This window comes from Prosopis cineraria, unplaced genomic scaffold, assembly GCF_029017545.1.
Source record: "Prosopis cineraria cultivar Desert tree isolate PC_DT_omini unplaced genomic scaffold, ASM2901754v1 PC11, whole genome shotgun sequence".
In the NCBI taxonomy this organism is placed as follows: Eukaryota; Viridiplantae; Streptophyta; class Magnoliopsida; order Fabales; family Fabaceae; genus Prosopis; species Prosopis cineraria.
In genome coordinates, this window is record NW_026555342.1 from 8,071,534 (window position 1) to 8,084,518 (window position 12,985).

Here is a 12,985-nt window from a genome sequence, read left to right on the forward strand (position 1 = left end):
AAATAAATTAAATATCATTGATTAAAAAAATTAAAAAGGCATGGGAAAATATAGCGAATAGAGAAGGATAATTGGATGGAGTTAATGCTAGTGATCAAGAAAAATTTAAAAATGGAACTGATTTTGAATCAATACTCCCGTGAAAGTAGATTGAAAATACATGAAAAATATTAAAATAAATTAAATTTGATTAATGAATTAAGAGAACTTTCATATTAACATTAATTTAAAATCTATTAACCAATGAGAGTTATTTTATTTTTATTTTTTTGAAAATGGGATGTTTTTGAATTAATGCTCTCGTGAGAGTAAACTAAAAATACATAAAAAATAAAAAAATAAATTAAATCTCATTAATAAATTAAGAGAAATTTTCACACTTACATTGACCTAAAATATATTAACCAGTGCGAGTCGATTTTTTTTGACCAATAATATTAAAGCTACAAGATTTATATATATATATATATATATATATTGATGATTATATCATATATTATATGTAACTTTTTTATAATATTTAAATGGCTAAAGTATACACTTACTCCTTTAATTTTATATAATGTTTCATTTTAATCCCTTAACTTTATAAAGTGCATTTTTAGTCTTTTAATCTTAAGATTGTAGGTTTTATCTTAATAAATTTTTACATTGTACTTTCAAATATTAACAAAACATTCTTAGATATTGACATATTAAATTTATTTTTTTTTAAAATAACAATAATTAATATAAATTATAATTATTTAAAAGTAACAATGTGAAGGTTAAAGGAGTAAAAAGATACTTTATAAAATTAAAAGATTATATTAAAATCTTATAAAAAGTTAGAAGACTAAAAGTATATGTTAGCCTATATAAATCAAAGAATAATTATTAGAATTGATCAACAAAATCAATGTGGCATTCATGCAAATACTATTTTGTGATTATCTACGTGAGACCGCCTTAAACTTTATATCCTCGTGCTTTATACTTACCAAGATAATCCCAGCATTTATGTACAAATTACTGCTGCTTCTTCTTCTTCTTTTTTTGACCATTGTTCTTTTTATTTAGTTGAAGCAACAAAGATTAGCAAACTATACATTATCCAATCAGCTTAGAAATTTGACCAGTGATAAATCAGGTCTTGATTATTTATCCCTGTGGACACTATTCCACCATGTGTCAAGGAAGCGTTGCCATCCATCATTTTTCAGTTGGGACTACGAAAATCACACCTTAAAAATAGCATTCAAATACAAACAAGGATGGCATTTTCTACAATCTGAAGCAGTGGACCACCAATCCACCTACATCGGGCAGGTTTAATTTGGATGGGATCTTTGATGCCTTGGACATGGTCAGTGATAGCCCAGTTCCATAATGTACCTCCCTTTACAATAATTCAAAAACTTAGGGCACTGACCCTACTAGAGAGAAGTTCCCCCAACGGAATTTGACCGTCTGTAGAATTTAGGCCCTGTTTGGTAATTTGAAATGATGGAGAAAGAAATGGAATTGGACATGAAATCTGTTAACATGTGTGTTTGGTATGCAATAATTATGATTCTTTGGAATCAGGATTCAAGAAAATTTGATGGAATCCAATTCCATCATATGCATCATGGAATCCAATTCCATGGTTCTTTTTCTCCAATTTGCCCCTTCTCTCTCCTCCAATATAATTTTTTTTAATTTTAAAAAGGACACTTTAGTCTTTTCTTATTTTAAATACTTATATTTTATTAAAATTATTTCAGGATTCTATCATTATACCAAACACACTTTTAAATCCAATTCTATTCCAATTTCAATTTCAATTCCGATTTCGATTCCGATTTCAATTCCATTAAAAACTCTTCCATCATACCAAACCTGGCCTTAAGTTCACAACTGTCCTTAAGGAGCACCAGCGTTTCGTACTCGACCAAACGGTGCTCTGCATCAATGCGACAGCGGTCTCCATGCTACACACGACGATGAAAGCCATTATCTGTGTTGCTTCCCAAAGTTTCATACTGTAAGGATGGTTTCACTCAGCCAACTCCATTTATTACAGCGTCAACACGTCCTTGCTGCTCTTGAATTAAAAAGGTAAACAAAACATCAAGAGAGAAACAAGCAATCTAACCTAAAATCAGAGAACATAACCTATCATCATCCATTGCCTTAAGTTACCACCAGCATTAGTCCCTAAGAAGTGTGCACAAAAATTTGCCACTCTATGCATAAGGTTAATTGTAACATCCTAATACTAAAACAGCACAAATCTAGCTTGTTCAATATTATCTTTATACTGGTGTGACTCACAGTCAATGCAATAGACTGGATTAAGAGCTTCAGCACTTGAACCTTGCAAATAGCTTTTGGCCAACGTAGTTGTAAAACTCCTAGTAATTTCAAACATCATCTGCACTATTATCCTTTCATCAATTTTTCACGCTTCCCAAAATAAGTGGTTCAGGAAGGGGCTTTACACTTTTCATTTACTTACAATAAATACTTTTTTTTGGTTTGAATTAACAGGGGTTTAATTTAAATTTGAATTTATTCAAATTTTTTAATTAAATACATAAAAATTTATAAATTTATATTTAAATCAACTTCAAGTTCTTTTTTATTATAATTCTTTTATAATGTTAAATTTTTTCTGCATCTAATCAATTAAAATTGCAATTATTTCAAACATCTAGTTTTACTATTAGTATAACTCTCATATTTTTTTCCCTTCATCACTCATTCTAGTTTTTCTTTTTGGGCCAAAAATTCCATTTTTTTATTGATTAAAAAAAAGATAAATTTATCATTTTTATTTTTTTCATTTTAAATTTCAACTCAACTATTTTCATTTTAAATTTTTTAAAGTAAACAAATAAAATTTTAATTTTAAAAGTGAGATTTGAAATATAATATTTCAATTTAAAATTTAAATTCAAAAACTACCTTAAATTTTAACAATTGGAGAGCCTGAAAACAGCGTTGGGTACCTCTTATTAGTTTTTATATACTAATGAAAGAAATAAATTTTAAACATACTTACCTTTTTTTGTTTTGAAAATGTTGTTTTATTTAATGCGATGAACAATTAATTTCATATACTTGTCTTTTCATAAGAATTAAAATTTCAAAAAATAATCATAACTGTTGTAGTGAACATTGAAGTGATAATTATTTGAAAATGAAATTAAAATTTCATACTAGGCGGGCGTGATCCTACTTACAGTTACCTTACCGTGAAGGGGAACAAGTCATGATGAATAAAATAAAAAATAAAAAGGAGGATTATCACTGTTTGCAGCGGACTGAACATTTCATCTACTGGTCAAACGAAAACTTCCGATCGAGTAAATTGTGATCTCCGGTTCGTCTCAGTCAACGTTCTCTTCATCTTGGTCGTCGTCGTCCTCATGGCGACCATCCGTTCCTCTCATTTCACAAAAGCCAACAAACAATTCGGCTATCGCCTTGAAGACGACGCCGTTGAGGCAGTCAAAGCATCCGGAGAGTCCTCTGCCTCGACAAGAGCACTTGTCCTTCAACATGAAAAAGAAGCCCTTATTTCCGACCTCAGGCGGGGTGGGCGTGGCCTGGAGATAAGCCAGAGCAGCATGCTTAACGAGTGGATTCTTGATGGGGATCTCATTCCAGCTCGAATTGTCGACCGGAGACACGATCAGCTGCGGCGGCGGATGCTCTGGTATGATATCCCGGAGACTAGTATACTGAACCGCCGGTCTAGTGATCATGTGTATGTCGTAAACATGGAAGTGAGGATGGGAAAAGAAGGGAAGAAGGGGAATCGAGAAACAGAGAAGAAATGGGGAATTGGGAGTTTCAAAGCAATTGCAGGGAACAGGAAGTTGCATGGAAATTGAGAAGCAGCACAAGGAAGAAGAGGATTATAATATTAGATGTAGGAATGGAAAATGGAATCGAGTGTCTGATTGTTTGGTATAGACAACTGTACAACATCAGAGGCGCAGGCTGTGGCATGGTGATGCAAACTCGCCGACTCAAACGCCTCTATTTCGGAGCGTGGCCTAATTCACCATTCTTGTAGACAGCGACGGCAAAACCTTGGATGCGCAATCGCTTGGCATTTTGACCAATACACTGTAAACACTAAAAGAAATTGTTTAAATGCTACAACATGAAATTATCTACCAAAATATTACATCAAAAATTGTTCAGATGAATAATGAAATTTAAAACTCTGAACAAATCGTTGTAACCTGTAGCAATTTTAGAGTTAGAAATTATTTTTTTATTTAATAAAAAATAAAATTCTTCGCTATATGAATGATTTTAATTTTTTTATTGTTGATGTGATATTTTATTTAAAAATATCCCCTTTCTTTCTCATTTTGTCAAATCTCCTTCTTCATTTGTTGAGGAATTTTTCAACTTTGCTTTTCACGTGTGGATTAGAAAATTCATGTACATGTGCTTTGGATTGGCTATGCAAGAATTTTTTTTTTGGTATAAATTATCTGGTATCCTAGAAAATTTTAGGTTCATTGTCCGTCCCAGACTAATCTGAACCCCCTATGAGGAAACCTTATAGTGATAGCGAGGCATCGATAGGACGACCTCTTTGAGGTCATGTTAATTATCGCGTTTGTCATCCCCCAGAATTCGAACTCTCACCTTAAGGAATGCCGATAGTAGCCCTTGCCAACTCTACCGAGCGCCCATTGGTGGCTATGCAAGGAATTGGAGACACAAAGATGGCAATATTGAGATCAGGCCAAATATTGCAAAGCTTCTTCAATCTGTTCAAAGGTAATTTTCGTTCGTCACTCACAACACTCATAGGTAATATATAATTTTTCAAATTTTTGCTGATGCTCTTCTCTTTTAAATTTTAATTGTACATTTTTTCCCTGAGTCTCACCTTGTTAATGATTTTGATTGCTTGATTTAGAAATTCTAGTGAATATAATGTTATTTGCTCTTATTTGTTTAGTGTTCTAGCATTTTATTCTTGCGCTTCCCATTCTTGCTTTATTTCTTGTCTATTTTATTTCTCATGCTCTTTCATTTTTCTCGTATTCAAACTTTAAACTTTTTTCTTTTTATCTCATTTTTCTACTCCAGTTGGTTGTGTTAGTATTGTGATTAGATTTTGAAATACATTTTTTTCTTTTTATTTGCTTAAAACTTGACTCTCCATCTAATTAAGGTATGTTTTCTTATTTTTCTCAAACTTTTATATCAAAGTTAGTATTTTTTTTCAAATTATGAGTAAAAGCTTAATATTTAATCATTAATGTTTTGTATGTTAAGTTTTTCTTAATTATAGATGCAGACATGTAGTTATTCTTTTTATAGAACAATCAGGGGTAGAATCAGCATAAATATAAAGGCAAGGTTAGATTTTTAAAATTAATATACAATCTTCTATATTTTTATTTATTTTTAATATTTGTACTAATTAATTGTTTATGTAAGTTTATTACATTAAAAATCTTAGAGAATAAATTACATATAATATTAATCATAACAAATGTAAATAATATAGGAAAAACTTATCAAATAAATAATATACAAAAATTTTAAAAGTGAAATTATATATCTATAATATTAATCATAACAATTGTAGAAAAAATATATATTTGACATATTAAAAAATTTTAATTAATACAAATTCTCAATTTTTTATAATAATTGATACATGGCAAAGTGTGCATGTTACAAACATGGATGTTGAAAATTATACCATGGGGCCAATCATTATACTACGCACATTGTTATTTAATAAATTTCTCTTTTGTTATTATAACAATTACATGTTCAATATGATAATTTTATCCCTGGACAAACTATAGTGATTGTCCTAAATATCTCCGGTCAGTTATCTTTGAGAAATCATAGATGAAACAAGACTGATATGAATTTGATTAATTATAGAGATACAAATTAAAGTCATAGGCACTTAAAAGAGTACAAGGTGCTGGACCAACCTGCTATGAGAAAGCTGCATGGTACAAGTCATAAGCTTATCTCATATGTAACTATATCACTAAGTTCTTTAACTTGAGATCATCATAGATTCTTACATGATGACCATTGAACTTTGACCTAGTAAAAAGTCACTTATGACCAGGTGATCATAAAGACTATGATTGAGTTTAGTGATATTTATGTAGAGGAATATGAGTGATCAAGATAGAATTTGTCCCTCACATTAAGTGAGAGATATTATTGGGCCTCTCGATGAGTAAGACTGAGAAAATGTATGGCCATACTACAATAAAAAAGGTATTTTCATTGCTACTGTCAGTCTATTCAGAGATCGAGAAAGTAATGATCAGGTAAAGGAGAATGACAATTTCATGTTTCATACTTGACCGAAATATCGCGTGACAAAAAGGATGTGATATGATTGCATGATAGGTTACATTAGATCATCGATCCTCATGTGAATTAGGTAGTTGCAATGTCTTGCTAGAGGTCACTTGTAACTTGTGGGCTAATAGCATAATTAGCCCATTGCCAATTTCATATGGGCCTACAGGGTCGCACATAAGAACGGCCTAACTCGAGCTATAATGTCCAAGTTTATTAAATTTGGAATATGTCTAGATTCAATAAATGTAATATATGGTGAATGAATTATATATATATATATATATATTTGAATATTTATTTGATAAATATTTATATATAAATTTATATGAAATATAAAATATAAAATATAATTATATATATATCCATATATATATATATATATATATCAGATATGATATATATATATGGTATATGTATATGATATATAAAATTAAATATAGATAATATAATATATCAAAATATATATGTATATATATTTGTATATATATAATATAATATGTATATGTAATATATTATATTATATTATATTATATTATGTAATATTATGTTATCTTATATTAGTTTTAAATTTAATTTTATATGATAGATTAAATTTAATAACTAACATTATAAGAGAGAATATCATATCAGCTTTATAATTTAAAATTATAAAATAAATTTGAATTAGATATGAAATTATGGATTAAATTTATGAGATAAATTTAATTAAATTTTTATGAGTTTTTAAGTGGAAGATAAAAACCCTTATTTATATACTATATATAGATAGAGACGTCTTTATGAAGGGGGAGAGAGAGTTAGAAAAGTTTTGACGACAAAAATACTCTGAGAGCCACAAAATATCTTATAGAAAAGAAAATTAATGTTTAAAGAAGAACGGACGCTGAAAGCGCTAGCACGTTGTTCGAGTTAGAGAGCTGTTTGTGTGGATACCGGTAGAGGGAGCATATCTACGTTGTCAGCTCCTGAGATCCAAACATGCGCTAACTTTAAAGAATTAAAAGGTAACTCTTCTATCCACCTTGACTTAAACGAGTTCGTTCAATCCATATCAGGATAGAGACTTTAAAAATTTAATCTTTCGTTGTGCCTCCCTATCCAATAGGCAGATCCTTAAATAATTAGTGGAGATATTATTACATCATGCACCTCTAGCCAGATGGATTAGAGCCATCCTTAAAGAAAAAGGGTCACATACATATGACCTTGAAGGTTAACACTTCAGACACATGACAACCAACCTTGCAAAGTTTATGAATAGTGTATTCAAAAGTGTTCGAAGTTTATTGATTACTAGTTTAGTCAAGGCATAGAGTTAATAACTATTTTATGAAACATGCTAAATAAGTTCATATGAAAATTGTGGTTGGTAAGGTGTTTTCATTTATAAAATGGCATTACCCTTGTAAAATCTCTTCACTATTACCCAACTAACTTCAAATCTCAATTAATTAAGAGATTATCTCAAAGTAAGTAACAAGTTTGACAAATTCCACAAATGGGTTATATAAATGGGACCTCAAGTTTTTAATACTTTAAAATGTCCCAAACCATGTTTGTAAAACGAAAATCAGAGTATAGTAATTATGCGAAAACATAAGTTCACTGAAAGAATTATTGCATTTGCGAAAAAGTGGAAACTAGTGAATTTATATAGTAACAGAGGCATGTGCCACAACTTGTAAGCCTTTGTGTCATGCGCCGCGGCTCAAGAAAAATATGTCACGGCACATTACACGCTTCATGACAACACCCGGGGCAACTTCCAACTAGCACCATTTCTCTATTCGACGTCCGATTGATGTGATCTAAGTATCTACAGAAAGCATTCTCCTAACTCTAACTATTGACATTGGTTTCAAGTTCAAATTATCTCTTAATGGAAACTTGGATACTCATTGTAAAATTTCTTCTTTTTCACCATTTTCATATACTTGAGTGTCTAAAACTCATACCAAATACCAAAAGCTATAAACACCACTTAAATTACATTTAATAGACTAAAATGGACCTGTACAATGCATTATATCACTCACAATACTTATACATTTTCATTGCTCAACCCCCTTGATCACAAAAACATAAAGGGAAGCCATAATCACATAATTCATCAATTAATTCACATAAATCACATGTCATGCACATCTTTTGCTTATAACAGTATTTTGGCCCTGTTATAAATCTTACAATCCATAACATACACTCCAAGGCCCAAAGTACACTATAATTTAACAAAAATCCATAATGCAAGTAAATCACAATTTGAATTATCTCAAGTTGACAATATCATTCAAAATATACACATAAATGCTTAAAAGTAAAGGATTACTACTATAAAGATGATAATCTTATGCCTCTAGCTGTTTTCCTCTATCTTGTCCTCTTGAGCTATTTTCTATAATATTGAATATAGTGGAATGAATATAACTACTCAGTAACTAATGTTCATCTAACTCATATTAATGTATATCAATCAATTTAAATGCAAGTGAAAAAAATAATTAATTTTAAATCATTTAACATGTTCAAGAGTATAAGTCACATTCTTATAGTATGCATGCTTATGAATAATGATTGAAATAATACTTTTTCATGTAGAAACAGGACTTAACACATGATTCTCGTTGAAGTAGTAGGATAGTCCTTCATTAAACAATGGAAACAATATAAATAATAAATTCAGGCTAACCATTGAACTCTAATGGAAGCCTTTCCACATGAATTTTATTATTTACTCCTCTTTCTAAGCGAATTCTTACCTTTCATGGTCATGCAATGCATATTTATGCAACAACTCACAACATGCAAGTTTTTACTACCCAAGCATGTATAATATCTCATGTTTACATTTAACAAACATCATCGAATTCCACAACACATAATGTCATTAAACTCCTATATTACCTAATTGTTGAATTCCACTTAACACATAAACATATCATTGCACTTCACTTCATAAAAATTCATTGAACTTTCATAAAACACAACTTTCATTGAACTTTTAACTTTTTAATCCATTAGATTTCATCCCATCACACAAAATCATGGAACTCCATTTCACATATTCATAAATAAATTTTTAAAATGTTTCATGCCACATTGCAATTCAAATAACTTCACATACTCCAAACATAACATTTTAAAACAATAAATCAATCAACACGTAAAAGCATGAGAAAGAGTTTTTCTTGGTTATCTCAAACTTTTGAGAGGTTAAAGGTTTTACCCTTTAATTACATGCTTCCAAAGTTTCCCTGAAACTTGAATGGTGCTAATATGATTATCCTACAATAAATCACAATATATTTCATCAATGTCCCTTTTTGGATAATTTTCACTACTAACTCAAATACTTCTAGATTCATTCTCTTCTCATATAAGAGTACCTATAGGGTTTTTTTTGGCTTCCTTTGACTTACATTAACTTAATTGGACTCTTATATAGCCATTAATGGAGCCATATTCAACCACCTCATTAATGATGAATTTTCGTTCATTATTGACCTCTAAAAAAAATTGCTTAGAGCCATAAATGCTAGATTTACATAACTTAAACAACTCTCATTAATTTTATTTAAATCAATGGGTTTGGGCTCATAACCTAAAATCATCATTTTCAACCAAACCCTAACTTTTAAAATCAAGAAAATGGAAGAGGTAAGGAAGAAATGAGCTTAAAAGCCTTACCTCAAGTATTTTTTTAGCTTCAATATGCTCTTAATGTCTGAATTCCTCAAGCTCTAGCAGAGTTCTTTTGCCTCTCCTTCACTTCTCCTTTGTTTCTTCTTTGTTTTTCGCATTTGATACACTCTTATTTTTTTTTTTTTAAAAAAGTGATCATGCACTGAAGTCCTGTATAAGTGCAATGGCACTCATATGTTGCGATAGATCATTCATGAGTCGTGGTGTGTGGCACAAAACCTCACCTTTTAGATTTTCTTACTCTTTCATGTTTGGATGTCCTGACTCCATTTTGGACTATCATGCAGGGCTAAAATTATAACCAAACATGCCCGTTATATTTCTTTTCCTACACACCTTATTAATAAACTTAATTACTCTAATCAAGCTTAATTAATTAATTTTAAATTTTGAGAATATTACAACCTTAATCGTGTACTAAGACAATTTGATTGTTAGCAACTAATTCCTTTCATACTTGTTTATTTGAAAAATTATTGCACAATTCAATTACAAGGCATAATGACTACAAATTGGACTTGAAAAAACTTTATATTCATTCAAGTATGGGATAAATAACCACTTACTATTATTGATGCTTTTCCAGTACTCAATGAGTTTGATAGAATATTTGAGTACATGCAATGGTATTAGAAACATATCCAACGATGGATCCAATGTATTAGTAGTGATACTGAGTATGCAGTAGAATTTTCACCTTCGTCCACTTGTACCATCCTTTTTCTTTAAAAAGAGAGTTATAATTTAAGGTCTTATCATTTATTTTAGGTTGACATAGTAGAGAAGTTATACAGGATGACGATTAATTCTCGTTCAGAATGCTCTCATTATATTGATTATCGAGATAGAGTTGCTCAAGACTTACGCAACATCTTACTTGTAATGAGAGAACAATGATTTAATAGGAACTCTCAGCTTATTCCACCAAGAGTTGAGTTGTCTTATTCACAAATTTCTCGAGATAAATTGAGCAAACGATGTGGTGGCTACTAATCTACCCAACTACCAATTAAAAATAAAAATATAAGGAAACAAAAGCCTCAAAATTTTAGTCGATCTTATTATATGTTAGCCTTATCATTATCATCACCTCCTTTTACCTTTCCCAATCCCACTCAATTTGAGTCTCCTTACATACTATTTTTGTTGAATATAACACTTCTACTTTTGAACATGGCGGACTATCAAATGAAGTATATGCTACCCTTTGACAATCAATTTCTTTAATTGAATTACCTTAGTTTGATTTAAATACGCTAAATACACATATAAATGAAATATTTAAATTTCAAGAAGAGAGGAACACACAACAACAACAACAGTCATAACATGCACTAGAAGTCACTATTTGTGAGGTAAATTAATTTTCACTTTTCATTCATATAATTTAATCATTCATTATTAATTTTCATAAAACCTATTATTTATTTATTTATTATTAATAATTTTTAATTTAATACACCTTATAATAATTCCTTAATCATATTAGTAACAATTATTTACTCATCATTTTTATTTAAATGATTACTAAATTATTAAACAAATCATATGATGGGATAAGATAGATGAAGTTGATAAATTGTTTCTGCCAAGAACAAGTATTGGAGCATGAGAAACTATACATTAAAAAAATCGTTCTCGGGGTGATTAATTTTAAAAATCATTTTTCTGCTAAACAATTTTAAATGTAGTATTTTGGGAAATAACTCATACGATATACCATTTTGATATTTTCTTTTACTGTATATAGTATCTTGGTAAAAAAAAAAAAACATTACTTCCCATGCTAATTGAGTTTATTATCAAGATCCCCATGCGGAATTTAAATTCAATTTCTACTCCAAAAAAAGAAAAATCTAGTGCACTAAACCATCCGGCAGAGGCCAAAGGGACTGCCAAAGAAAACGGTGTTGCAAAAAGGTACTACCTCCTATTCAAAATATAAGTGTTTTCTCTTAATTAATTTTAATTTAAAATATAAATAATCTAATATATGTGAAAAAATTTCACCATTTTATTCACTGTATTTATTAACCTAAATATTTGTGTAAGTGTATCTCTCACTCATCATGAAGTGTTTTGGTAATTTGAACTAGAGGTAAAAAGAAAAAATTATATACTCCCTCTATTTAAAAATATAAAGCATTTTTGATCAAATCTGACCCCCAATAAAGTAGTTACTTACTTTCAAACTAATTATATCTTTTCATATTTACTCCTATTAAACACCCTATAATAAATATAAAATTATTTATCAATAGAGACACTTAAAAAAAAAAGACAATAATTACATATTGAAAGACTAAAATACCTTATATTTTTTAACATTTAATTTTTTAAAAAATACATTATATTTTTTAAGAAAGAGAATATATTTTTATGAAAATGGAGGATTTATTGGTATGCAGATTTTTTTTTTAAAATTACTTATATTTTGAATGGGAGTATATATATATATATATATATATGTATAAAATACTCAAGATTTTGCAAATGCGCACACACCACTGGCCACACTTGACCGCAAATATCTATTGATGATTAGAGGGTACATTAATTAATTCTAACAATTCTATAGTATACGTCTCAATCATTTACCATTTGAAACTCGCGTGCTTGTCTATTCCAGCTCACTCCAAATGGCCCGACTCACGAAAACACACCTCGACATATTGTTGCCTCTTGTTCATTCAGTGCTTCGATTTCCAAAATACAAGTTCATAGCTTTTTGACGACTGCAGACAAGCGTGCGTGTACGCGTCTGTTTTCCTGTGCGCTTGCATATTTCTCTGCTTCTGTACATGCCTTGACTGATTAGTTTCGAGGTGGCCGACAATTCGAAGGTTATGTATTGCTGAATTAAAATGGTGCGTTGTTTTCTTGTTCTAAACAAGCGTTCACCCGGATCTTCCATAACTCTCCTTAGGTTATGTATTGATATAAATTA